This window comes from Hemiscyllium ocellatum, chromosome 4, assembly GCF_020745735.1.
Source record: "Hemiscyllium ocellatum isolate sHemOce1 chromosome 4, sHemOce1.pat.X.cur, whole genome shotgun sequence".
NCBI classification, from domain to species: Eukaryota; Metazoa; Chordata; class Chondrichthyes; order Orectolobiformes; family Hemiscylliidae; genus Hemiscyllium; species Hemiscyllium ocellatum.
The window spans coordinates 55213898-55240139 of NC_083404.1; positions in this window are offsets into that span (position 1 = coordinate 55213898).

The following is a 26242-nucleotide window of genomic DNA, read 5'->3' on the forward strand; positions in this document are numbered from 1 at the left end:
CCCATGCTCTAAAAGGAAAAGTCCCAGCCTTTCCTTATAACTCAAACCCTCCATTCCTAGCAACATCTCGGTGAATCTCTTCTGTACCCTCTCCTGAGTAATAACGTCCTACCTAAGACAGGGTGACCAGAACTCGACACAGAACTCCAGAAGAAGTCCTGTACGACGTCAACATAATGTCCCAACTCTTATATTCAAAGGTCTAATTTTCCCCTAATTTTCATTAGTTGTAGTGTTAGCTACATTAGTTAGAGGATCTGAGTGCGTTACTCTTCGGAGGGTCGGTATGGACTTGTTGGGCCAAATCTAATCTAATCTACTCTAATCTAATCTAATCTAATCTAATCCTATGCAATTTTTATTCATAAAGGGAAAATTGCAGAAAGCAGGAAACTACAGGCCCATTGACCTAACATCTATTAATAGCAAAATGTTAGAAGATAATATATTAATAAGAAATTATGGCAGAACATTTAGAAAAGGTTCAAAGCAGCCAGGCAGAATAAATCTGGTTTTGTGAATTTTTTTTATTTTTAATCAATTTATTAGAGTTCTTTGAAGCAGGAACAGCTGCAATGAACAAAAGGGAACTGCTGGATGCACTGTACCTAGATTTCCAGAAGACATCTGTTAAGGTACCACATCAAAGGTGCAAAACATAAAAGCTGGTGGTGTAGGGGATAAAATACTGACATGAATAGAAGATCAGCTAGCTAACAGACAGCAGTCAGTAAGTCTAAATGGGTCATTTATTCATTGACAAGGTGTAAGGAATGGTGTGCCAAAGGGATCAGTGATATGGCTCCAGGTATTTACAACTTATAGAAACAACTGGATGAAGAGCTCAAAAGGTTGTGGTTGCTAAATTTGCTGAATTCATGAAGCTAGGAAGGAAAGTAAGTTGGGAAGAGGATATAAGAAGGCTAAAAGGGATTGATCACAAACTTTGTTTTAACCAGAACACTCAAAACACCAGCAAACGTATATCTGAAATACTGGAAGTTTACTGTGTTATGACACTCACTACAATGTCTGAGCAGTCAGTTAAAGGTTGGAGAGAGAAGCATTTCAGCTGCTGAGTTTTTTTAAGGCAAAGTTTCATTATTATTTGAGTGATTTATGCTGTAAATAAAGTATAACAGTGAATCTGTGGAATTGCCTGCCCAGTGAAGTGGTTGAGGCTTCCTCATTGAATGGTTTTAAAGCTAAGATCGATAATTTTTTTTAAATGTTAAAAGAATTTAGGGTTATGGTGAAAGGGTGGGTAAATGGAGCTGAGCCCATAAAAAGATCAGCCATGATCTTATTGAATGATGAAATGGGCTCAATGGGTCAGATGGTCTATTCCTGCTCCTGGTTTTAATGTTCTTTATGTGATGTGTACATCCCCCATACTGCTTTTGATTGATTATGTTGATCAACTGGAATATTTGATCAACTGAAACACTCTTGGTCCCATTGGTGCCAGTTAGTAAAAGGTTTGCTTATATGGGTTAGATGAGTGGGAAAATTTCTTGGAAATGGAGTATAATGTGAAAAAGTTTGAGATTGCTCATTGTGGCAGAGTGCTTTTAAAAAAATGACTTTAGACTGCATATAAATTAGAGAATCAGAATGGCAAAGTCTGAGACCACAATCAAATCAGCCATGATCTTACTGAATGATGGACTAGTTTCAAAGCCTTTGGCCTACTCCTGTTCTATAGATCCTATATGATCTTCTAGTTGAATTCTGATCTCAAGCCTGCAGGTTATAAATGATGTAAGAACATATTTGAAGATCCCAATATTTGATTAAGAATCCTAAACGTTCCAAAACAAACATAGGGAATGCTGGAGAAATTCAGCGGGACTGAAGACAGCATCTGTTGAGAAAGAAATGGAGTTCACATTTTGACTCTAGTATGACTCTTCTTTATTCCTAAACATTCTCTTTGCTCAAAATAACCACAAGTTCTACGGGAGGTTGAGAGCAAAAGTAGGCCAGGGCTTTTCTTTCCATTTATGAAACTCAAAGTTGAAGGAATCAGTTATCCTAGAACATGCTACCGAGCACTTTCCTTCAGGCCTGCAACTCTCATACTAGACACATTCTGAGATAGTATTGAGATCCTTTCAAAGTAATCAAGCCCCACATAAATTCAAGTATTTTTCTATTTTCATTTCTCGAATTTTAGTAATGACTTGATTTGAAAGGCATCCCATATAGCTCTGATTTGTTTTTAGTTCTTGCTAAATTTACAACTTGGATAATTGCCGATTTTTTTTCCACCGGGAAAAATGACCAGTGTTTTACATTTCTTTCAGGACAACTGTAGGACTGCTTTGCACAAAAGATTGTTTGTGCAAAGCATTGTGAGGTTACTAACATAGAATCATCACTGCTCAAGGTAGGAGAAGGCCATTTGGCCCTTCAAATCTATTCTAACTTACAATATGATCATGGCTGAACCTCTATCTTAATGCCTTATTATCACTTTCTACCCTTGATGCCTTTAAACATATTCAGCAGCTTGACCTCCATAGCCTTCTACAGTAGAGAATTCCACAGTTTTGCTACCATCTGAGTAAAGAGCATTTTCCTCATCTCAACTTTACTTCATATCCTGAGACTGTGACCTTTGATTCTAGATTCCCAAACAAGGGATACATCCTCCCTGTGTCTAGGCTGTTCAGTCCTGTTAGAATTTCAATCTGATCACCTCCAATCCTTCTAAACTGAAGTGAATGCAGACACAGTCAAACTAATCTCTCCTCAAAAGACAGTCCTGCCATTCTCAGTATCAGTCTAGTAAACCTCCATTGCACTCCCTCTATGGCAAGGGAGGGAAAGCAAAACTGCACCCAATACTTCAGGTCTCCCAAGACCCTGTATAACTGTAGTATAACTGTACTTCTGTGTTCAAATGTTCTTTCAATGAAGGCCAATACGTTTGCCTTTTTAATTACTTAGTGCACTTGCCTGCACTTCGATTGACCAAATCCCTTTGTGCATCCACATTTCCTGCTATATCACCTCCGGATAATCCTCTTCCTTACTGTTTTTCATACTAAATTGTATAACTTCACATTTAGTCACACTGTATAGCATCTGCCATGTCTAAATTACCTTGAAGCTTTCTTGCTTCCTGCTCACAACTCACAGTCCTGCCCAGTTTTGCGTCATCTACATAATTGGAAACATTGCATTTGGCTCCCTCATCCAGATTTTTTACATATATATGTATATGTCATGAATAGCTAGTACCCAGGCACTGATTCTTGTAATGCCACACTAGTCACTGTTTACTACCCACTAAAAGACCCATTTATTGACCTATGCTTACCTAATTCAGCAACTAACCTGTCATGACAAAACAATAATGCACCCCATGCTAAGTATGTAAATGACAGGAGAAGGTCTTCTGATGCAGTGTTAAGTGTCAGAAGGTCTCTGTACAAGTCTCATCTTTCCCAGAGGTGTGTCACAACAGATAGAACAGGTTAAAATAAAATAAAATGAGGTGAGAAAATAACTATTTCAGATGTTGGTATATTTTATTAAAAATGGCTTTTGACTTTTTTTTATCACCAAGATATCCAGGAAAATGAAATCAGGAACTGTGTTCATACTCATCACAAGGGCCATTTTTAACAAAATCTTAGCTCTCAACACTGACCAAATACAAAATGCTGCTCAGAGAAACAAATGCCCACTGTTCTAAATTTGATTTCCACAGTATTTGATTAAATAGAAAGCTAGCGAATCTTTCATACACATGCATTAAAGCATTTTCGTCCTGAGGGGAAGAAGTATTTAAGAAAATGCAGGGGAATTCTACAGCTTGTCCACTTTTAGGCTAACTGATGCCATTAACTGACCGATTAAATGTACATTATGGCCCCGATTCATTCCCCCCCACAACAACATGGCAGGCCATGGAAGGTGAAACAAGGAGGCTGGCTGAGTTGCAAAAGTAAGTGGGAAGAGAACTACCTTTCATTGGGATCCTCTATTGTGCACATCAAGAGTACTGCTATCCCCAAGATATTATCCCTTTCAATCTGCCTCCCTCCACTACGACTCCAAACCGAACTCTATCCTTCTTAATATCAACTGAGCATCATTACCTAATATCAATCTCCTCCTTTTCCCCGTACTATTTCCATCCCGATAATCATCCAATGTCCTCCTTGTTACGTCAATTGAACCTGCCTCCACTACATTTCCAAACAGTGCATTCCATGCTCTAACTACACGCTGTGCAGGTTTTGTTTTTACTTTTTCTCATATCACCCTCACTTCTTTTGCACATCACTAAAAATCTATGCCCTCTCAGTCTTGTTCCTTCCAGGAGCAGGAACAATTTTGCCCTTTATGGTCTCTCTGGCCCACTCATGATTTTGAAAACCTTCATTAAATCTCCTTTCAACCACCTTCTCTATAACCTATCTTCAGAAAAGAAAGATTCTCATTCCAGAATCATTCTTGTAAATCACTTCTGCACTTTTTTTCACTGCATTCACATATTCCCCATAATTTCTGACAAATGACCCACTGAAAAAGCCCAGACTTTAGCCCTGCATCGAAAAAATGTCTTCCCTGCAATATCCTTATCCTTACCCTTACCCCAGTAAGGCAAAACATTTACTGACAGGCTGGAAAGCAGGTCCGTCGGTGGTTAAAGCTAGAATCCTTGATTAAAATACAACATAATAATATATTTGTGTATTTTAATCACTAAGAATCATAGAGTCACCAGATATACCGCACAGTAACAGACCAGATATCTGAACCTAATCTAATCCCATTTGTCAGCACTTGGTCTCTAAAGGTGAAAATGAGGACTGCAGATGCTAGAAAGTCAGAGTTGAAAGGTGTGGCACCGAAAAAGCACAGCAGGTCAGGCAGCATCCAAGGAGCAGCAGAGTTGACGTTTCAGGCATAAACCCTTCATCAGGAATCTAAACCCTTCCTATTCATGTACCAATACAGATGCATTTTAAATGTTATAACTACACCAACCTCCACCACTTCCTCTGGCAGCCCATTCCTTACATGCACTACCCTTACATGCTCCATCCTCTGTGAGAAAATGTTGCCCCTTAGGTCCCTTTAAAATTTTACCCCTCTGACCCTAAACCTATGCCCTCTAGTTTTGTACACCCTCACCTCAGGGAAAAGACCTTGCCTATTTACCCTACCCTCATGATTATATAAACACCATTAAGGTCATTCCTCAGCCTCCAACATTCTGGGAAAAACAGCCACAGCCTATTCAACTTCTGCCTATAGCTCAAATCCTCCAACCCTGGCAATATCCTTCTAAATATTTTTTGAACCCTTTCAAGTTTCACAGCATCCTTCCGATAGGAGGGAGACCAGAATTCCAACAGTTCCCATCTACCTGCAATGCCAGGCCAGGGAAGCTCTGGAGGTCTGTGGAATGATGTTAGGATCCTGACCTGATATCACTTTGAAGGGTATTAACTCCCACGTGTATCCAAAGTGGCCTCCAGTCGCCTGGGAAAATTCCAACTCAAATTTCTAGTAGTCCAATGGTGAATCTTCTTACTGAATAATCAACATATTAAATCTAGTTTTTGTATCCAGAGACCTTATAACTTCTGACAACTCAATCTGGAATCCATAAAGAAAGAAGAAATTGAGCTAAGCACTGATTTTTGCTGACAGATGAGAATCATTTAAGGCTGGAATACAAACTTGGAGCATTCTAGGTTTGTTGTGATGTTCTCCAGAGCTGAAACTAATTATTATTGTTGTCTCTTTACCTCTGCTTTTCTGAGAAAGTAAAACTAAATTCTTAAAGCATTTTTAGGAAACTATGTTAACATACAAGACAAAAAAAAAGACAAATCTGCAAAACCTTAAAATTCCAAGCTCCACAATCAAATGTCCAATTAAGTTTTAGGCTTTAAATGAACATCAACCCCTTATATAGCAAAATGTGAAAATAAAGGAATGTCCTCTCACAATTTAAGTGAAATACGTTTTTAATATATATTTTGCAAAGTGCAAAGTAGTGTAATTCTACCTTGCCATTATGTTTTCAACCATAACATAAAGTAAGTGATTCCCAAACTGTGGCTCACAAACTTGATTTGGTCCACAGAAACTGCAAATGATCTTATGAGCTCCCCTCTCCTGAGGAATTGCACTCCATATGGGTACAGAGGCCCAATATGGCGTTCAGACAAGGACCTCTCCTGCTCATCTCTTTGTCTTGTCCTCTGGATCATGGACTCCTGCCTGTAGCCATTTCAGAATGTTGAGACCTAATGTCAAATATGAATCAATTGGTGTTACCTCTGCTGCTGAACTCAAGCTCATTACTCTCCCTCACCTGAGTGGCCTGAACTCTGATATCAACCATCTACTCAAGACTCAGAAACTTTACTTCCACTGCTTCCTGGCCAGATCACTGAGCTGAAGCAGCTTGAATGAAGTAATAGACTGCTGTGTACATAAAATACTAACATTTCTACAAAGAACTTCAAAAACAAAGATTTTCACAAGAAAATCGGACATTATTTATTGATCTATAGTATGTAAACTTTATTCAGCATAAGGAAAAACGATATTTTCTAATCAGATGTTATTATGCACCTCTGGAGCAGGTGGACATTAACCTGAATCTCCTGGCTCAGAGGTAGGGGCACTACCATTGCACTATAAGAACTTACACTTTATTCATTATATGCTGACTGTTACTAAAGTGCTTTATTAATATATTGTTTTTGTCAGTGTCTGGGGGCAAATTAAGTTTCAAGTGTTAAAATGGAGTCATATTGAAAAGTAAATTGGAATGTGCTGTCATTGAACCTAGGGAACTGGTGGGAGAAGAGATTTGACTTTTAGGTAAATAAATTGCTGTGCTGTAAATGATGAACAGAGAGAAATTCTAACAGAGTAAACTCTAAGAGCAGATCTGGCTGGAGAATCCAAAACACCAGGATCCAATCTCAGGATGACAGGCTGAGACGAGAAGAAATTCTTCAGACAAATCTTTTTATTTCTTTACCCTAAAGGCTGTGGGTGCTCCACCCTAAGTTTAAAGCTGAGACTTGTTTCTGTTCTGTCAGCAATCCAGGAAAATGGGGAGCATGTGGGAAAGTGAAATTAAGATTGCTGAATGTTCATGATGATATTGAATAGGAGAGCAGGTTTCCAAATTGTATAGCCCCTCCTGCCCCTATTTCTAAAGTTCTCAACTCACCCCAAAGCAGTGTATGGGCTATCTGTTGAAACTCTGAGTAATTATATTTGGAACTGGAATAGCTTGAGAGATGCTGGTGGTGGCTTTCATAATGTAAGTCCAAATGATGCTGGATTGAATACCATTCAGTTCATTTGCTTCTCAATTTTAATTTCTCCGAGGTACATGACACGCATTTTGACAAATTTCTATCATGACATTTTATTAGACTATTATTTCAGCTAAACATACACATCAATCCAAAGCCCTACATGTGAGATTGTGTTGGAATTTTTATCCTTTGCAATAAACCACACACAACACCACAGCTGTGGTTACAATTACCATGTAACTGCAACTGAGGTTGCTGTTGTAAAGCATTCGGGTGAGTTATGTGGTACAGGATTATCCAATTAGATAGGCAGTATCTATATTTGTTGGCTTGCTTCTATTAGTATTGCAAAATAAGAAAACACCATGCACTCCCATCCATTCAAGCGATAAGCGAGTCGAATATGTTCATCTGCCGCCAGCCCATAGCCACTCACACCATGGAGTCACAGGTAATGGTGCAAGTGAAACCTGGATCAACTGCAGTTAAAACAAAAACTGCTTCCTGGTTTAGATTTCTTGGTGGGCACATGAAAAAAACCTTCCCATTTTTCACAGAAGCAGGAAGCAAACTTGACCTGGATTAAACCATCGCACAAATGGCAGCTTCGGCTCTTAGCTCCGGAACTGGCTTATGAAAATGGCATGTGTGGCACATCACTAGTTCCAGCTGCTTCTGTCCTACAAAGTACTTAAGCTGCAGATATTAAAGGAAGTGAAATCCAGTGTCTATAACAACATTACTGTTTCACTGAAAAAATAGTGTATGTCCCATTAATTATACTTGTCAGATTTGCATTTACGTAGTGCTTTTCATGATGTGAGGATGACTCGAAGCATTTTACAGGCAATAAAATGTATAACTGAAGTAGTCATAGTTGTCGTGTAAGAAATGCGATAACCAATTTGCACACAGCAAGCTCCTGCAGACAACAATAAGACTTGGATAAGATGACCTGTTTCAGTGACAGAGGGGCAAATGTTGCTCAGAGCACCGCGAGAATTCCCATGCTTTTATTTGAATACTGTAGCGCCATGGTATTTTGTAAATGTATTCGGGAAGAAGCACTGGCTCTTGATTAAAGATTTCAATACAGGAGTGCACTGTAACGTCAGCCTGAATTAATTCACTGAAGTTTCTGGAGTGGTCCACAGACTGACAGGCTTCTGACCCAGAGATAAGAATGTTGTCACCGATCCATGACTAATACTTTGAATATGGAACTGTTTACATTTGGTACCAATTTAACTCCTAGATAAACTTATGGGAGGCACATCTTAGGAGGGGAAGGTTCATTTTCTTCTTCCCTCTTGAGAGTCAGTTCCACGTTTATTCAAAAAGGAAGGGAAAAAAGAAAACAGGAAAGTATAGACCAGTTAGTTCAACATTTTTCTTAGAGAGGATGATAAGAAGCTATTAATATAGAAATCATAACAGGGCACATAGATAAATTCATGTAATCAGGTGGAGTTAAAGTGGTTTTGTGAGAAGGAAATCATGTTTAGTAACATGTACAGTGGATAAAGGAGAAGCAGTGAGTGCTGGTTATAAGTACTGTACTTATATTTTAAGGAGCCATTTCATAAAGTGTCACATCAAATGTTACTGTGGAGCATTGAAGTTCATTGTTTAAGGGGTAACATAATGGCATGCTAGAGGATTGGCTGGTGAACAGTAAACATTGAGTAGACATAAATGAGTCTTCTTCAGTTGGCAAGATGTAATGAGTGGTGTGCCATAGGGATCAGTGCCAGGGCCTCAATTATTTATTGTTGTTGTGTCACCATAGTCTTACCAGACCATAGCGGCTGCTCTCATTTTGTGAGTAGCGACTGGAGGTGATTTAACCTGATGGCCACCAGACCTCAGGTGAGGGAAGAGCTTGAGAAGGAGATTCCTTCATGGTAACCTCAAACCAGTGATAGGAATTGAACCCACACTGCTCTGTAAACCAACAATCCAGCCAACAGAACTAAACCAATTCTGCCCAATTATTTACAATTTATATAAAAAATGTATTAAAAATTTTTAAATACAAACATTTTATATGCTTTGGATCAAAGAACAGAAGGTTTGTTTGCTGAATTTTTTTTAATTCCACAGAGATAGGTAAGAAGGTAAGTTGTGCAGAGGACTAAAAGGATAATGGTAGTTCAAAAGAAGCAAACATCTGGCAAAAGGGATATGTGTGAAAGTGTGAATTTGTCTAGTTTGATGGGCAGAATCTAAAAAGAACAATATTATCTAAATGATAAGAGCTTGCAAAGCTCTGAGCTGCAGAGGGAGCTGGGTGTTCAGGTGCATGAATCACAAAATTATATAGGTACAAGTAATTAGGAAATCAAATAGAATGTGATCATTTATTATGTGAGGAATTGAATGCAAAGATTGGATATATGCTTCAGTTATATAGGGAATTGGTCACACTTCATTTGGAGTGCTGTGTGTGGCCCTGGCCTCCCTATTTAAAGAAGGTTGTGAACGTTTGGAGGTATTCAGAGAAGGAATACTAAATTAACATGCTGAACAAATGGGTCGCTTAAAAGGGAAAGACTGGACAGACTAGGCTTGTATCCATGGGAGTTTCGGAGTTTCAGAACTGACTTGATGAAAAAAGTAAGATTCTTAGGGGTCTTGACAGGGCATGTTTCATCTCACAAAAATATTGAGAACACTGGTGAAAGCAGAGTCTTGAATATTTTATGGCAGAAGCAGAATTGAATGGTTATTAACAATGGTCAAAAATGTGGAGTTGAGGCTGAAGTCAGATCACACATGATATCATTAAATGGCAGAACAGGCTCGAGCAGCTGAGTGGTCTACTCTTATTCCCAACTCATATGTTCATTACTCTTCACGTGAACCTGGATTAGCAATCACAATATCCATGTAACATTAGAGCAGGTAGTTTGGATCTGAACTTTGTCACTCCCCTTTTAAATGTGGCCGTGAATAAAATAAACCTTTTCATTAATTCCTTGCTAATGTGGACAGAGGTGTGTTGTCACTATTGTATGTGCTAAGTTTAAAACACTTTTGAATAATGAGTCACTTACAGAATTGAGAATGCTGGAGAACCTCAGCAGGTCTGACAGCACCTGTCGAAAGAGAAACAGAATTAACATTTCAACTTCAAGATGACTTTTCTTCAGAACTGTATTGAAGAACAATAACTGACGCTGTCAGACAATCCAGGCTGGTCTTTACATGATATTCCAATGCTTCAGATATGAATAACAACCACTGATATCTACATGGCTTATACAGTTGACAGTGTATTTAATGCAATAGATATGGCAGTTCTCACTTGGACAAACAGTTCATTAACTTCATCAGGAAATTATCCCAAGAAAATTCCAGGCAATTCCTGCAGAGTCAGCTAAGTTGGAAGTTCTGTGAAATCCCAAAACATCACTTCATGAGCAGAAAATCTGAGCTATTGTTGTGGGTGGCCTGTTGGGTAACATAAATATTTTGTGTAGAACAAAATGTCAGCTTCTAAAAGAGACACATGAACAAATGAAGCATTCTTAAGAGACAAAAAAAAACATTAAACTTACAGCTTTGCAATCCATCTTTCAGTTCTATTTCCTAAAGCTTGCAGACAGTCCCATTGAATGCAGAATTCATAATTAATTATTTAGTTCTCAAAATAGCAGACACAGGACATTTTGATATTTTCATATGCATTGTTGAAGAGATTTCCTGACAGTGTACAGCTGTTGTAGGTCATACACAGGCATCTCCCAATAAATGTTCAAGAATCATTTGTAAAAGTAGTCTGAGGCAATCTGACTGTGAGATTGACCGGATACTGTTATGCAAGGCATGAAAGTTGTCAGACTAAGCAGATGGTTGGGGTAGGGTACAGAATGAGGATGTTGCCCAGATTTGAGAATTTAACTTTGATGTTAGAATGAATAGGCTAGGATAGTTTGCTCTGGGACAGAAGAGCTATTGTGATGTACAAACTTATGCGAGGAAGGGCCAATTTTCAAGAACATAGCAAACAATAAGAAAGAGATGTAGGCTTGATAGAAAGGGATTAATGAGGAATATTATCCACTTAGACATGGAAGGGGTGTTGTGCAGGAGATTGGCGGATGTGAGGAGAGGAGTTTTGCAACTCACTGCCTGAAATAGTAGAGGCAGAAACTCCCAAAACATTTTAAAAGTACTTGGATATGCACATTTAGTGCTGGAACTAAAAAAGTTATGGATAAGCAGAACCACAATGTACCAGATGATCTCCATCTGTGCTGTAAATTTCTATGATTCCCTGCTATACTTGAAAACTTGATTCTGGCGATCGGTATTTAATGTAAAAAGATAATTCATTGCCCATTAATGACCTCCTTCTACCATACTGCATACAAAAAGCATGAAACTCATACCATGTCAGAATACCAGGTCCTTCGTCTGAGTAAAGTGCATTGTTCTGAATATTACATAAATAATTCTATTAATAGTAGCTGTAAGCCCAAGAGACTCCCTCTGCAGGTTAAAGTGTACCAGACTACTTGCGGAATCCACCATAGATTTCCAACTCAAAGTGTGAGGTCAAGGTCATTTACTTGGTCAAGGTAATCTGGCAGCTGTGAAAATGTACCTGGTCAAGAATTGTTTCTAAGTCAGAGGAGAGTTGAGTTCAGATGCCACTCTAGAGTCCATAATTAGTTATCAGAGGTGCAATCTTTCTGATGACGTATTAGTTTGACAGCCTTTCCTGGTCCACTTTAAATATCCCATTGCACAATTTGAAAAAGAGCAAAATACTTCTCCAGGTGGCATTTATCCTTTGACCAGCATTGTGTAAGATCTACTCACAGATTATTTATCTGTGTGATTTGTGAAATTTTGCTAAACTTGTTGAATTACAAGGATTATCACACTTCAAATGTATTTCATTGACTGAGCACTTCTGGACACACAGACATCTTGCAATGTATAATATAAACACAAGTTCTTTTTCTCCATCAGTAGTCATCCTGTTACAGGCCTGCAATGTGGATGTGATCTCATGCTTTCTGACTTAAGAGGTAGCAGAAGGGCCTCCCCATAGGCAATTCTTTTCTTCTAAGGCAGTGCCTCAGGGTTGAGCATGATCTGCTTTCCAATCCAACTCAATGGGTACTGGTTTTGGCTGAAAAATTCAATGTGCAATCTGCAGACTCTGCCACATGTAGAGGGCATGTGTTGTTTGAAGGGTAAGGTAGATGGATTGTTGAAGCTTTGTGCACTCTCTTTCCATGCCTTGACTTTCACCTCTACAGCTTCCAGCAAAGTCACGCCAAGTATTCAGTGACTTCCCAAATGACCATCTCCAGTTTGGTCTATCACAAGCCAGGGTCTCTCATGGGTTATTTTACCTCTTCAGGATTTCTATAAGGGCATTTCTGAAGAGGTAACTCTTGATTTAGAGGCTTGACTACAGCTCCCAACAGAACTGCTGAGCAGCCCCTGAAGGTAAATCAATTCAAACAAGCCACACTGCTCAGTTTTAGTCAATTCTCATGCTAAGTTCTTCATTAATATATAAAAAACATGGTGTTTTGGTAGAATTCTATTTGCTTTGTGCTTTTAAAAGGCTTATGGCTGCTCACAGTCCTGTTTGTTCAGAACATCACAAAGGCACAATAAATGGATAACCTTTTGACTCTGTGCTCTTGGTGACATTTGGCTTACCGCGAAGTCAGAAATTTGGATGCATTGCCTGTGATTTTCTGACCCATTGCTAGAAGTGTGAAATTGAAGATTGACCTTGAATAACAGCTGGCTTGTAAGTGGGTCTGGATTACCTTACCAATGCAAGTTGAGAGTTTGCTGTTTGAGTTTCAAAGCATATCATGCATGCTTACACTTTCCTTAGTTTAATGTCCTGACAGATTTTATTTCCCAACCTGAACTAGTTTCTCTTTATGTCACCCAGTTTGAAATAAAAGGCTGCTCCTGTGATCAAATGCTGCAATGATTAGACTGGCTGTTAGCATGCTCCTTTAAGTTGAACAGGTTGTCACAAACTGTTCATCCTGATTTCCTTGGTTTCATACCAGACCCTTCTCACTGATAAAGCTGTTCGAAAGGCTATGTCTCTCTCTCTCTATGACAGCTTGCAGGGACACCAATTTGGACCGCTCTCTGCAAAATTTCTGCCCGTACTCAAGTTTAGAAGGTTTTTGGTCCTGCTCCACATTCTGGACTCTAGCTCTCTGGTTGATCATGGATTTCTGTCAGACTCTATTATCTGCAATCATTCTATCTGCTGCAAGCCTTCTCCTTCCTGCATTCAGGGCTGTTTGTGAACTAAAGATTCTCAATATCAATCTTTTTGCATTTCTCCTGACATTAACTCATTCCCCTACAGCATCCTCACTCAGATCAGCTGTTCACAGCCCATAGTTTCTTCATTGTGACTTTCAATTGGCCTGCCACATTGATGGCCGGATTTTGTTAACAGGGTACTATTCTTGATGTTATACTGGAACTGTGCAGCACATCCACTTTCTCTTTTCTTGCCTTTTCCCACCTGATTAGAATTAAAAATCTAAGTGCCAAGATCATGGGAAGCATGATTGCTTTAGTAGCTGGGGAAGCTTTTCATTGGAGAAAGCCACTCTTAGCCAACAATGATGTATTTATTGACAGCCCGATTAAATGGTCTCCTGGTCAAACAGGGAAATTCTGCATCATGGCCTCAACTTCCATCCTCAGTACAAAATTTGAAAACACAGAGGTTGCATGGATGTTTCAAAATTAAATTTTATTTGTAAGTATTTCACATTTTTTGACTTCATACATGTTATTAGTTGTTGAGCCAACCAGGTTTCTACATTAATCAGGGAGCTACACTTTTGCCATATATATGAAATGGGAGCGGGAGTAGGCCATGCAGTCTCTCTCTGCACTACAATAAGGTCATGGCTGATCTGATTATAGCCTCATTTCTACTTTCCTGCCAACCTTCCAGTACCCTTTGAACCTCATCAGTCAAGAAATGATCTATTTATGTCTTATGAATATCTAATGACACTGACTCTGACACTCTCTGGCACAGAGAATTCCATTGGCTCATCTCCATCTCAAAAAGAAGAAATTTGATTTTTTTAAACTCAGTGCCCAGTCTAGTCTCTCCCACAATAGAATATTTTCTTTTAGGCTCCACCCTGTCAAGTCCCATATATTAGGTTGCTGCTTTTGGCAAATAAAATTGCGCCTGTGAATGCAATCTGAATGGTCTGGTGTGTTATGATTTCAGGAACCATTCAAGGGAATCTTCCCTGAACTGCTCCTAATGCAATTATGCCCCTTCTTAATTGCGTCCATTACTTGACATGCAGTCAAACCAACTGTTCAATAGTAGCAAAACTCATCTATTTTTATATTTTATGGCCCTTGTAATAAATAACAACATTTCTTGTGTCTTCCTAATAACTTGTTGAACCTGCATGCTAACACTGTGTGATTCATGAATCAGGGCACCCAAATCCCCTGGTATTCAGTATTCTGCAGTCTCTCCCTATTGAATCAAAGTGCTGCTTTGTTATTCTTCCTGCTGAAGTGGACTATATAATGCTCCATCTGCCAAATTTTAACCCAATCACCGACCCTCTCCTTGCAAGCTCCTTGGTCAGGATCTACTTTTTTGAAATTAAATGTGGAAGGAGACTGGAAGTTTGGAGGTACTTTGATCCAAAGGCAGCATGCATTTTCACATGTGATTACATTCTATTAAGATGATTACATGTTCATACATGGGTAAATTGACAGGGGCGGGAAGTTCTGATGTGTACCAGGAGCTTTCAGGCTTCAGCATCCAAAGACCATATGGAAAGGGCATCCAGAGAGAACCTTACTCTCTGAAATCCAGAAACATCACTCGATCTCTGCTCATCACCATCACCAACTCCTGGAAATGTCAGAGATCAGCCAAAAAAGTGGTGTCACACTTTAACAATCCTCCCCAGAGGTTCTCGTGAGGGTGGTCCAGGAGAGAGGGAAATTATTTTCCCAATGGATGGTAGGAGGACCCATCTGAATTGAGAAAGACAACCTGGACAGAGGTGACCTTAAAGGTCAGCATGTATAGGCAGCACAAGATGAGGTGAATGATCTGCAGCACTCTTGCCCGGGTACATGCGATTGTCTACTCAATGCCTCTTGCTCCTGTGAGTGTGAGTTTGCACAGGGTAAGGTTATCACTGCAGAGGACTGGCACACAGGAGGCTGGGTACCAGGCCTCAGTGCAATCAATGCCTATCACTTCATTGCAGTTGTCAGTGTAGCACAATTGGTGTTGCAGAGGCAAAAACAGAAGTTGCTGGAAAAGCTCAGCAGGTCTGGCAGCGTCTGAGGCAGCATCACTACACCTGAAACATCAACTCTGATTTCTCTTCCTAGATGTTGCCAGACCTGCTGAGCTTTTCCAGCAACTTCTGTTTTCATTTCTGATTTACAGCATTGGCAGTCCTTTCGGTTTTTATATGACATTGCAGTGCTACTATCTCCCACACATCTGCCCGGATTCAGACTTAAAACATAAAAGATGTTACAACACTTAGCAGCTAGTACATCAACATCTCATTGACCTTTCACTATAAGTAGGATCTACACTTCTGATACCTTTTTTCATTAATGACTTGCATGGGACAAGGACACAACATAAAAGATGACAATTTGAGTCAAGCACTCTTTTGATGTCAGCCCTGCTTGTCTACCTCATTGAGGTTTGTAGGTGTCAGCAGTGTAGCTGAATCCCTACAGCAGGCTAAATGACCTGGTCAGGATTCGACATTTAAAGTATAAGCATTTAATAAGCCAGACCGCATACGTTTGTGATTTCTCATGGGTGGATGAACATGCAGAGACTTCAGTCCTAACATTGTTAGAGTTTATGCAAGGTAATGGTTTATTTCGGAATAAGCCGAGTAATTGAAGTCTTTATTCAGTGGTGTTTGGAGAAAGACATCTGCGCCCCATCCCCATCCCAGGTGAACATCTAATATACATATATTAGGTTGCTGCTTTTGGCAAATAAAATTGTGCCTGTGAATGCAATCTGAAAGGGCTGGGGTGTTATGAAGTAGTCATGTCATGCAAATTAGTACAAAGGAGGTTTCCAACCCAAAAACCAATCTGCCTGAAAGGTTTGCAAACATATCAGCAAACGAGAACCCACCATGAGAAAGCTGAATTCTTTTTAGCTCCTGCCCCATTAAGATCTCCCGTCCACCGTTCTAAAAGCTCCAGGTCAGCCTGGAGAACTCTGCCCCTTATGTTGTCTTCACAGCCTACTTCACAAACTGCCTTGTGCCATCTGCTAAAGAACTGACATTTATTCACTTCATCCAAGTCATTAATATGGATTTACAATAAATCAGGCTGCAGCACTGCTCCCTGTGACACTCCACTCCAAATATCTTGCCAATCCAAAATTTACCTATTTATGTCCTCTCTCTATTTTCTTTTAGCTTAACTAACTCTCTGTCCATGATTCCAATGGGATTCATGGTTGGCAAGGATGATGGGGACATCTCCTTTATTGTGGAGCAAACAATGTCATATTTTTGCATTTACTCTTTATTGAATGTCCATGTTACTGTCCAGTGAAGACGTTACCACTCTGTGGGGCATGGCTGAACTCAGACTCAGTTGCCCCCACTCCCATTCTGTGCATTGTAAAGGACGTTATCTGACAACAATATCAGCCATTCTTTCCAGGGCCGTCTGAAAATAAGGAACATTGTCTGGCAGACAAATTCAGCCTCATACGTTTCCAAAATTGGTATTTTGCAGTTTCGAGCACTTTGTGAATTGGGACTAACATCTCTGCTGAATGCTTGTCAACATGTATTCAAAATGTTTTATCATCAGTGATCATTTTGCACTATATTATTGTTATTTAACACCTTGAATTCCAAACAAAGTCACTTTGATATTGAGCAATGATAAGGAGTTGATAGCCTATTTATGTCTCCCTGCATTCTATTTCCATTTAAGTTAGTTTCAAGCATTTCAATTTATTGCATAAGGAAATATTACTCTTTTTATAACAAAACCAGAATACTATAGTATAATATGGAAGCTGCATTAATTTTAAAAAATGTTGGTTGGGCCAACATTTATTTTTCATTTCTAGTTGCCCTTGAGAAGGTGGTGGTGAGTTGCCTTCTTGAGCTGCTGCAATTCATTTCCCATAGATAGACCCATAATGCCATTGGGGAATGCATTCCAATATTTTTAGCCACACTGAAGGAATGGCAATATATTCCAAGTCAGGATGGTGAGTGGCTTGGAGGGGTACTTGCAGCTCATGGTGTTCCTAAGAGTTTGCTCTCCTTGTCCTTCTAGATGGAAGTAGTCATCCGTTTGAAACATGCTATCTAAGTAATCTTTGGCGAATTTCTGCAGTGCATTTTGTGGATCATACACACTGCTGCTACGGAGCGTTAGTGATGGAGGGAGTGGATGCTTGTGGATGTGGTGCCAGTCATGTGGACTACTTTGTCCTGGATGGTGTCAAGCTTCTTGAGTTGCTGTCATTTAAGGAAGTGGGGAGGACTCCATTACACTCCTGACTCGTACCTTGTAGATGGTGGACAGTCTTTGGGGAACCTTAGTGAGCCACCTGCTGCAAGATCGAGGCTCTGACTTATACTTGTAACAATTATATTTATATGTTGAGTGCAATTCATTTTCTGGCCAACAGTAACCCACAGGATGTTGATAGTAAGGGATTCAGTGAAGGTAACACCATTGAATGTCAAGAAGCAATGGCTAGATTTTCTCAGGCTGGAAATAGTCATCGCATGGTATTTGCGGAATGTGTGTGTTATTTTATCACATATTTAGCCCATCAAGCTTGTGCAGCTCTTTCAGGCCAGGAATTTTACCAGCCCTGAGTAAGCAAAGTATGTGGTCCAGTAAGTCACAGGGAGCTGCATCAAATGAACTCGCCAAAGTTTGTAATGAAAGGCCCAATCATGGGCCACTTTAAAGTGCCATCAGCAACTCACTGACAACAGCTCAATCTGCATTGTGTGAGAAGGCCAGCAGCAACATGAAAGCAGCTGATCTGTAGCAGCCCAGGGAAAGAAGTCAAAAAAGAAAGAAAGCAGATCCTGAGCACAGGAAGCCCCAGCTATGTCCCCAGAAGGGTTCCCTCATGAGCAGTAGGCCCTAAAATCTTAGGACAGACACTGACTTGTTGATCTGTTGTAGGTGTCAGATGCCCTGCCTACCTCAGCAGTGACCAGTGCTTTCCCTGGAGTGTCGAAGGCTGAGCAGTGACCTTACAGAGATTTAAAAACCATGAGCGGCATGGAGAAGGTAAATAGTAGAGCTCTTTTTCCCAAGAAAGGGGACTCCAAAACTAGAGGACATAGGTTTAAGCTGAGAGAGGTAAACAAGGAACTGAGGGGTAACTTTTTCTCACAGTGGTTGGTGTGTGTATGGAATGGGCTGAAAATGTGTTGCTGGTTAAAGCGCAGCAGGTCAGGCAGCATCCAAGGGACAGGAAATTCGACGTTTCGGGCACAAGCCCAATTCCTGGTGAAGGGCTTGTGCCCGAAACGTCGAATTTCCTGTCCCTTGGATGCTGCCTGACCTGCTGCGCTTTAACCAGCAACACATTTTCAGCTCTGATCTCCAGCATCTGCAGACCTCACTTTTTATTCTATGGAATGGGCTGCCAAAGGAAGTGGTGGAGACTGGTGCAATTACAACATTTAAAAGGCATCTGGATGGGTACTTGAATAGAAAGAGTTTACAGCAGTATCGGCCAAATGCTGGCAAATGGGATTAGGTCAGATTAGGATATCCAGTTGGCAGGATCGAGTTGGACTGAAGTGTTTGTTTCCGAACTAAATGACTCTATAAGTACAAGTACCTTTGATCAGCAGAGTTACTAAGATCTGAGAGAGTTACAGATACATCAACTTACTCTGAAAGCTGGACTCCTTCTTTCCACACACAGACTGTGTGTGACATCGGCGGAATGAGTGAAGCTAGTGTAACATAAACATTAACCCCTTCAGGACCAATATCTTAAACAACAGCAATTGGCACATAGCATTGATTTGATGTTAATGCCAAAATTGTGAATCCTGTAGCAAGATATTATGGATACAGGACTGTGGCATTGTACTAATTGGCCCACAACAGGAATACACTACTATAATAAATTAGCTAATTAATCATCCTACTCAAGTATACTGTGACACATATTTGGGGCTTGTGGGGCTTGAATCCAGGCCTTCCGGCAAACAGGTCAGGACACTATCAGCACACTACACAACCTGTATGATAATAACATGTTGAGACTGCTAAATATGGATGGGTTAATTCATGCAAAATCAATATAAGGTGCTTGAGTGTCTCTATGTTAAATCCAAATAAACCTACTCACCTACTGCAATATAAAACATAGAAAATTATAACTTACAACTTGAAGAGAAACCACAAAGAAAGATTTCAACAGAAATTGCTGGAAAAGCTCAGTAGGTCTGGCAGTATCAATCGAGTTAACATTTTGGGTCGAGTGATTCTTCCTCAGAACAGTTCTTGTATTTTTGTTTCTGATTTACAGCATCTGCAGTTCTTTTGGTTTTACAAAAGTTTTCAGACTGGCCAACACTGTTTCCAATGCATGTTTGGAAGCAATGTTACATTCAGTATATTCTTGGACCTCTTGTTGGCAAAGTATATTTTCCCAAGTTGCACGGAAGATAACACTTGAGATGCCTAAAACAAAATATCAGTTCATTTAATGCACATTTGTTTATCTTCTCACCAAGATGTTGGCATGCAACTCAAAACAACTGTGGATTGGTTGGGGGGGAATTGTATAGATCGATCCACTACTTAATGCTGAAGAAAGAATCATGGTAGTCATCATTCTGGAAGCTTTTCATCACAAAGGTGGGACACAATTTGAATGAAACGTGGCTTTGCACAATTAAAATCACACTGCTTGTCTGTGCAATTATATACCATCTCAATGTGACACACTGGATTTTTTCACTTTCAATCTAGTGTTTCATATAGGATTGAGCAAGACGTGAAGTTCTGGACATTTGTAACACAATCAACATTAATATAAACTACTGCTGTTTATGATATTGCTTTAAGAAAAATTGTGGCAATACAGTGAAAGAGTTAACCTCTCTCTTCCAATTTCCATATCAATTCGACACATTTCTTTAAGAAATGCAGGAGCACGTGCCCTGATTTCGGACTCTGCTGTAGCCAACTATTCCTGCTGCTCCTAAGTACAGTTAATCCTTGACTTCTAACAGCTGCTTCCTGCGCTGGCCTCAGCTGTTCCTTCATAGATCAGGGGGTGCCTGGAGTCAGCTGTCGTGTGTGTGTGTATGTGTGTATATGTGTATGTATGTGTGTGAGTATGTGCGTATGTGTGTGTCAGCTGCAGCTCTGGAGGAACCTTCCTTTCTGTATGGAAGTGTGATCATCTTGACTCTAGATGTTTTATTGGATTCAGTGTGCTGGCTGAAAAACCCACATGAGCCATTCCTCACTTTCATCTCACTTACATACAGATAGCTCTATGATTCTCTGGATCCCTCCGACCTCTTGCTTTCCTCTCCACTTAATTTAATCACAGCTCGCTGTTGGATTCAGCTCTCAACACATTCCATGGAAAGAACAGGGAATAGTTCTCACTCTGGCTATTGTTAGATGTGAAAACAGAAGAGAGACCTTGAAATCAAGATCATAAGAGCCAACAATCCAGTTCAAATTTTGCCACTGTTCCTGATTATTGAAGTTCTATTGAAAAATTCTGAAGACTGTGCTGTAACCAAACACTGTGACTGTAATGAAACATCTTTGATTTCAAAATGTGTCCGTCTAGTCACATGTGTGGATAGCATTGTGAGCACTGTGACAAAGGGCCACCCCAGCTTCAGTGACTTCTGTCTCTGGGACAATGCTACTGGATGATAACAATGGAAATAGATAGTGGCTGGCAGAGTTTAGCAGGAAAACTGAAGGTTAATTAATGCACTTCATGGTTTTCTGCCTATTAGCCCATGTAACATTCCCCACACAGAGTCAAGTTCTTGCTGAGACAGATGTCTTGAAGTTTATCAACAATCTTACCTATTTAAACAGCGACAATGTTACAGACTTAACATATAGACTGAGTTCTGTGCTTATTTGATTTGATTGGAGTTATTGTTGTCACGGGTACAAGGACACAGTGAAAAGTGTTATTTTGTATGCTCTACAGGCAGATCATATCACACAAAGTGCAGCAGGGTAGCGGAACAGAGTGCAGAATACAGTGTTACAGCCACAGTAAAGATGCAGAGAGAGAGAGATCAGAATTAACTTCAAAACTCTGACAACAGTGAGGAGCAAGCTCTTTCTTGAATCTGTTTGTACATGTATTCAAATCTTTACATCATCTGCCTGGGTGGAAGAAATTACAACCAGTGTGTTGATTTTACTGTACATTACGTACACATAGCTGACTGAGTAAAGACACTACACTGATTCTATTACACAGAGACAATGACTAAAGGCAAGGTTGCCATCTTCATTTTGGAATATCGCATATCATGATTTCATAGCTTAAGGTTTTAGTGTCTGTCTGGACTGAAAATTATGGCATAATACAACATTCTCCTTTTTCCTTTAAAAGACTGGGACTCCATTTCCAATAAAAAAAAGTGTAGAAGGATTAATACAATGTATTGAGCTGAACTTTATGATTTTTTTTGTCTAAGTCTGATTTTGCTTGAGGTACTTCTGCCACAAGGTCTACCAGGTTCTCTCACTATATCTTACCAAACTCTTTAACCACTTACTCCAGCCCTATTAACCCCCAGGTCTGATTCTCATCCCTTCCTCCCACACACAAATCCCAGAATAACTCGTAAATCAGTGGAACTGCTTCTCCCTATCAACAACCAGTCTCTTCATGGAGGCGACAGATAGTCACGTGACTCACTGCAGTGTTGCAGTTTCTGGACCATTGTGTCCCACATCCCTGTCTGTAACTGCTGCTCCTCCCTGTGCATGAGGAGGATGGCCCAGATTGCTCTTTGACCACTCTGTATTGCATTGTTATTCTCATGTTAACCCTTCTATCAGTCATTACACACTTCTAACCAATGGTCAAAACATCTTCCCTCTTGTGTCCTTTAGGCACATCCAGCATCTCCACCATATTCACAAAGAAACAGCCAGCTCCCCCAGGAACCACCACCTCAGCCTCCGAGATTGAAAGTATTGAGGTAAGGCTGCCACCAGTGCCCTTACCAGCTCCCAGACACTGGTACTTCTGTGAAAACACTTTGGGGCAGCACAGTGGTTCAGTGGTGAGCACCGCTGCCTCACAGCGCCAGGCATCCACGTTCAATTCCATCCTTAGGTGACTGTCTGTGTGAGTTTGGACATTCTCTCCATGTCTCCAAATGCTTGAGTTTCCTCCCACAGTCCAAAGATGTGCAGGTTAGGTGGTTTGGCCATGGTAAATTGCTTGAAGTGTCCACGGTGGGTGGGTTAGTCATGGGAAATGCAGGGTTTCAGGAATGGGGTACAGGGATGGGTCTAGGTTGGATGCTGTCCAGATGGTCAATGTGGATTCAGTGGGCTGAACAGCCAGCCTTCACACTGTAAGGATTCTATGAAAAGGGTGGGACCAAAAATAGATAAGCACCTCACAGCAACAGTTCTGCTACTGGCTGAAGAGAATATGACCCAGGTACCTGCTCAGCCCCAGGTAGCAGAGGACTCTGTAGTGTCAGCAATCTGGGCTATAATCCTCATACACAGGAAGGAGCAACAGTGAAAGACAGAGATGTGGGACGCAATGGCCCTTATTATCCAGAAGCGGCATCACTTCAGTGAGTCATGTGATCATCTGTCTGCCTCCGTGCACAGGTTGGCAGTTGCTATGGAGAACCAGGCCCAACATCCTTCACTTCATTACCCAGACGGTGGTCCCCAGGTCCTAGCACGCACTCCATCTGCCCCCTCCTCACAAGGAGACAAGGGATACCCAACAAGAGGAGGAATCACACACACAAGTCACACAGAAATCTCCACTCTGAACACTCCAAATATGACCAGGCCCTTCACACCAACCTGCCTCCCTCCGATCCTTGGAAGTTCAAGCCAAAGAGGGTCAACTTGCCTCTGACAAGGAAACACCTGCAACAATGGCTGCCTTTGGCTCCCCCTTACCCAAAACACCTTTGCCCTGACTGGTCGCTGTTCATTTCCCTCAATCACATTAGCCCCACCCCCTGAACTGACTGCTCTGGAGCCACAGACTGACTGTGACCCACTTCCCAGACTGAAGAGGCATGACTCCTGACCAAAAACACTAACTGTATGTCAGATTGGTGCCAATGCCCTTGAAATACTGCACCAGGATTCTCTAACTCCATGTTATCTCCATGGACTTCAGTGAGGGCTACTCCCTTAAAATTTTGAGACATGGTTCTTGCTTAACGCACATGCAATGCATTTTCCTTGTAAACTACTGGCACATGGAGCAAGTATGAGATTGATGTAGCACACATCAGTAGAAAAAGTTGTATGGTACCTTGACTGAGGACTACTGAACAGCAAGGCAAGCTGCTTAGTTGTGTGACTGTGTTAACTAGCAAGGCAAATTAAGGCATGAATGCTGCAAACATGCAGGTAGGTACTAAGGGAATGAGTGAGCAGCTCTGAGATGCAACCAGGTCTATTCCATGCACTGGATGTCTGTCCCTCAGTATGAAGTGTCCTTGTAGCAGCCTTTCGATGCTAATTGCTGGTGTCTGCACTTAGAGTGCACTGGCTGTTTACTGAAGAGGTGCCAGGGTGATTTTTGAAGGCTGGCGAATGCTGGATGCCAATGTCTGTGGAGCTGGGGTGTGTATGGCTGGTACCTGGGTCGTGTCCTGAGATCTACTTTGTTCAAATGCATCATGGAGGTCAGTCAGAGCAAGCAGTGAGACGAATCCACCAGGAACCCACCCTGGTTTCCACATCAAGATTTCTCAATATCTAGTTTGTTTGGAGTTTTGTGTTTCATGGTATAATTCACCTTCACTGTCAACTCTCCACTGTCTGGTGAGAAACTCTACACATAGGGTTGGGTGGTGGAAGTGCGTGAGGGAAGAACCGTGTGGATTTTTCTTCCAAACATGAGAGCTGCCAGTGAGCATATAAAACCCTAACAAGAGGAATAACAAAAGATTTACCATTGGCTATCTGAAAACCTTGGCAAGTCATTTTACGTTTAATAATCACAGACTTTGTGGTCTGAACAATGTATTTTGGGAGGCTGTTCAACTAAGAGTCACAACGAGAGGCATCAATACGTTGGACACACCATTTCTTGTAAATGTTTGGAAGTGCACATTAGCGTACTGCATAAAATCGTTAGGCACAATTTGTCGATGCACACCAAACATGCTAAATATGGTTGTCTATGTGTCAGCAACTATTTGCCACATAAAAGAAAATTTGGTGAAATTGTCAGTTACCAGAATATAACCACACCCATTAACAGAAATTCTCAGACACTACCTTGCACCACAGGTTTTGGTGTAGGCAATTTGACCATTGAGATTTCTCCATGATAACACCAACTAAAATAAAACAAGTTGCATTTATATAGTATATTTATACACAGTAAACTGTTAAAGACCGCTCTTCAAAGGTAATTAATTGGCTGTGAGTTGCTCCCAATTGCTCATAAACTTCAAATCCAGTCCTTTAACTTTGTTCCTCATTCTGCAGATGCTGTCTGACCTGTTTCATATTTTCAACGTTTTCTCTTCATATTTCACGCTTGCAACATTTGTAATACTTTGTTCCTGACAAATTTAAAAGTGTTCTTTAGCTGTTCAGTAATTCCAAAGTTGAAATATTGAATGCCATTAATAGAAAACTTATGTCTGCCTGAATAAGTTCAATCTGGACAGTGAAACTATTTAATCTTTAATTATACTGTCACATCACACCATTCAATTCCTACGCAACTTCCAGTGCAAGATGGTGGCAGAGTGACAGGACTGTGTGCAGGTTCTTTGTTGGAGCCCATTTTCTCCTGGTTTCCTTCTTTGTTTTACTTTTGTTTCTGCTCTTTTCTTTCACTTTATTTTTTCTTTTCTTTTGTTCTTTTTTCCATCTTTTTTTGTGGTGGGTTGGTTCACAATACCAACATGGCAGCGAGGGCAGGCCACATGTGGTGTGGCAGACATGACTTCTACCAGCGATAGGAGGCCGGTGACAGAGGAAGCGAGCTCCTCCTCCTGGTGTTTGGGGCCCATTTCAGTGTCAGTGAGGCTCGCCTCCCAATGTTTGGGATCCATGGAGCAACAGCAAACCCCTCCTCCCAGTGTTAGGCCCCATGCAGTGTCAGTTAGGCCCTTCTCCCAGTCTTTGGGGCCCATGGCAGTGTCAGTCAGGCCCTCCTCCTAGTGTTTGGGTCCCTTGGCAGTGTCTGTCAGGCCCTCCTCCTGGTGTTTGGGTCCCTTGGCAATGTCAGTCAGGCCCTCCTCCTGGTGTTTGGGTCCTTTGGCAGTGGCAGCAAATGCTCCACCAGCAATTGTCAACGTCAGCGCCGGCAGCAGCAGATTCTTCAAAATGAAGCAGGACTTGCGGCAGCCTGACCTGGCAGCGGAGACAGACTTTCTAGGTTGTGGGACGAGTGTAGGTTCAGCAGCATCAACATAGTGGGCCCAGCAGTAAAGAGATATTGATAAGTGGGGCAACTCCTATGTTGGTGGGTCCAGCAGTGGCAGTGGCAGGGCTGTGGGGGTCTCCCTTGAGACTAGGTACTGGCATAGACTGGGTTGGAAAGACTGATGTTCTGAAGCTCTTACTACTTTATTTTTCATATGTATTCCCATGACCTATAATGCTGGACTATTTATCTCTCTCCTTTTCCTTTTCTTTGTTTCCTACGAACTTGA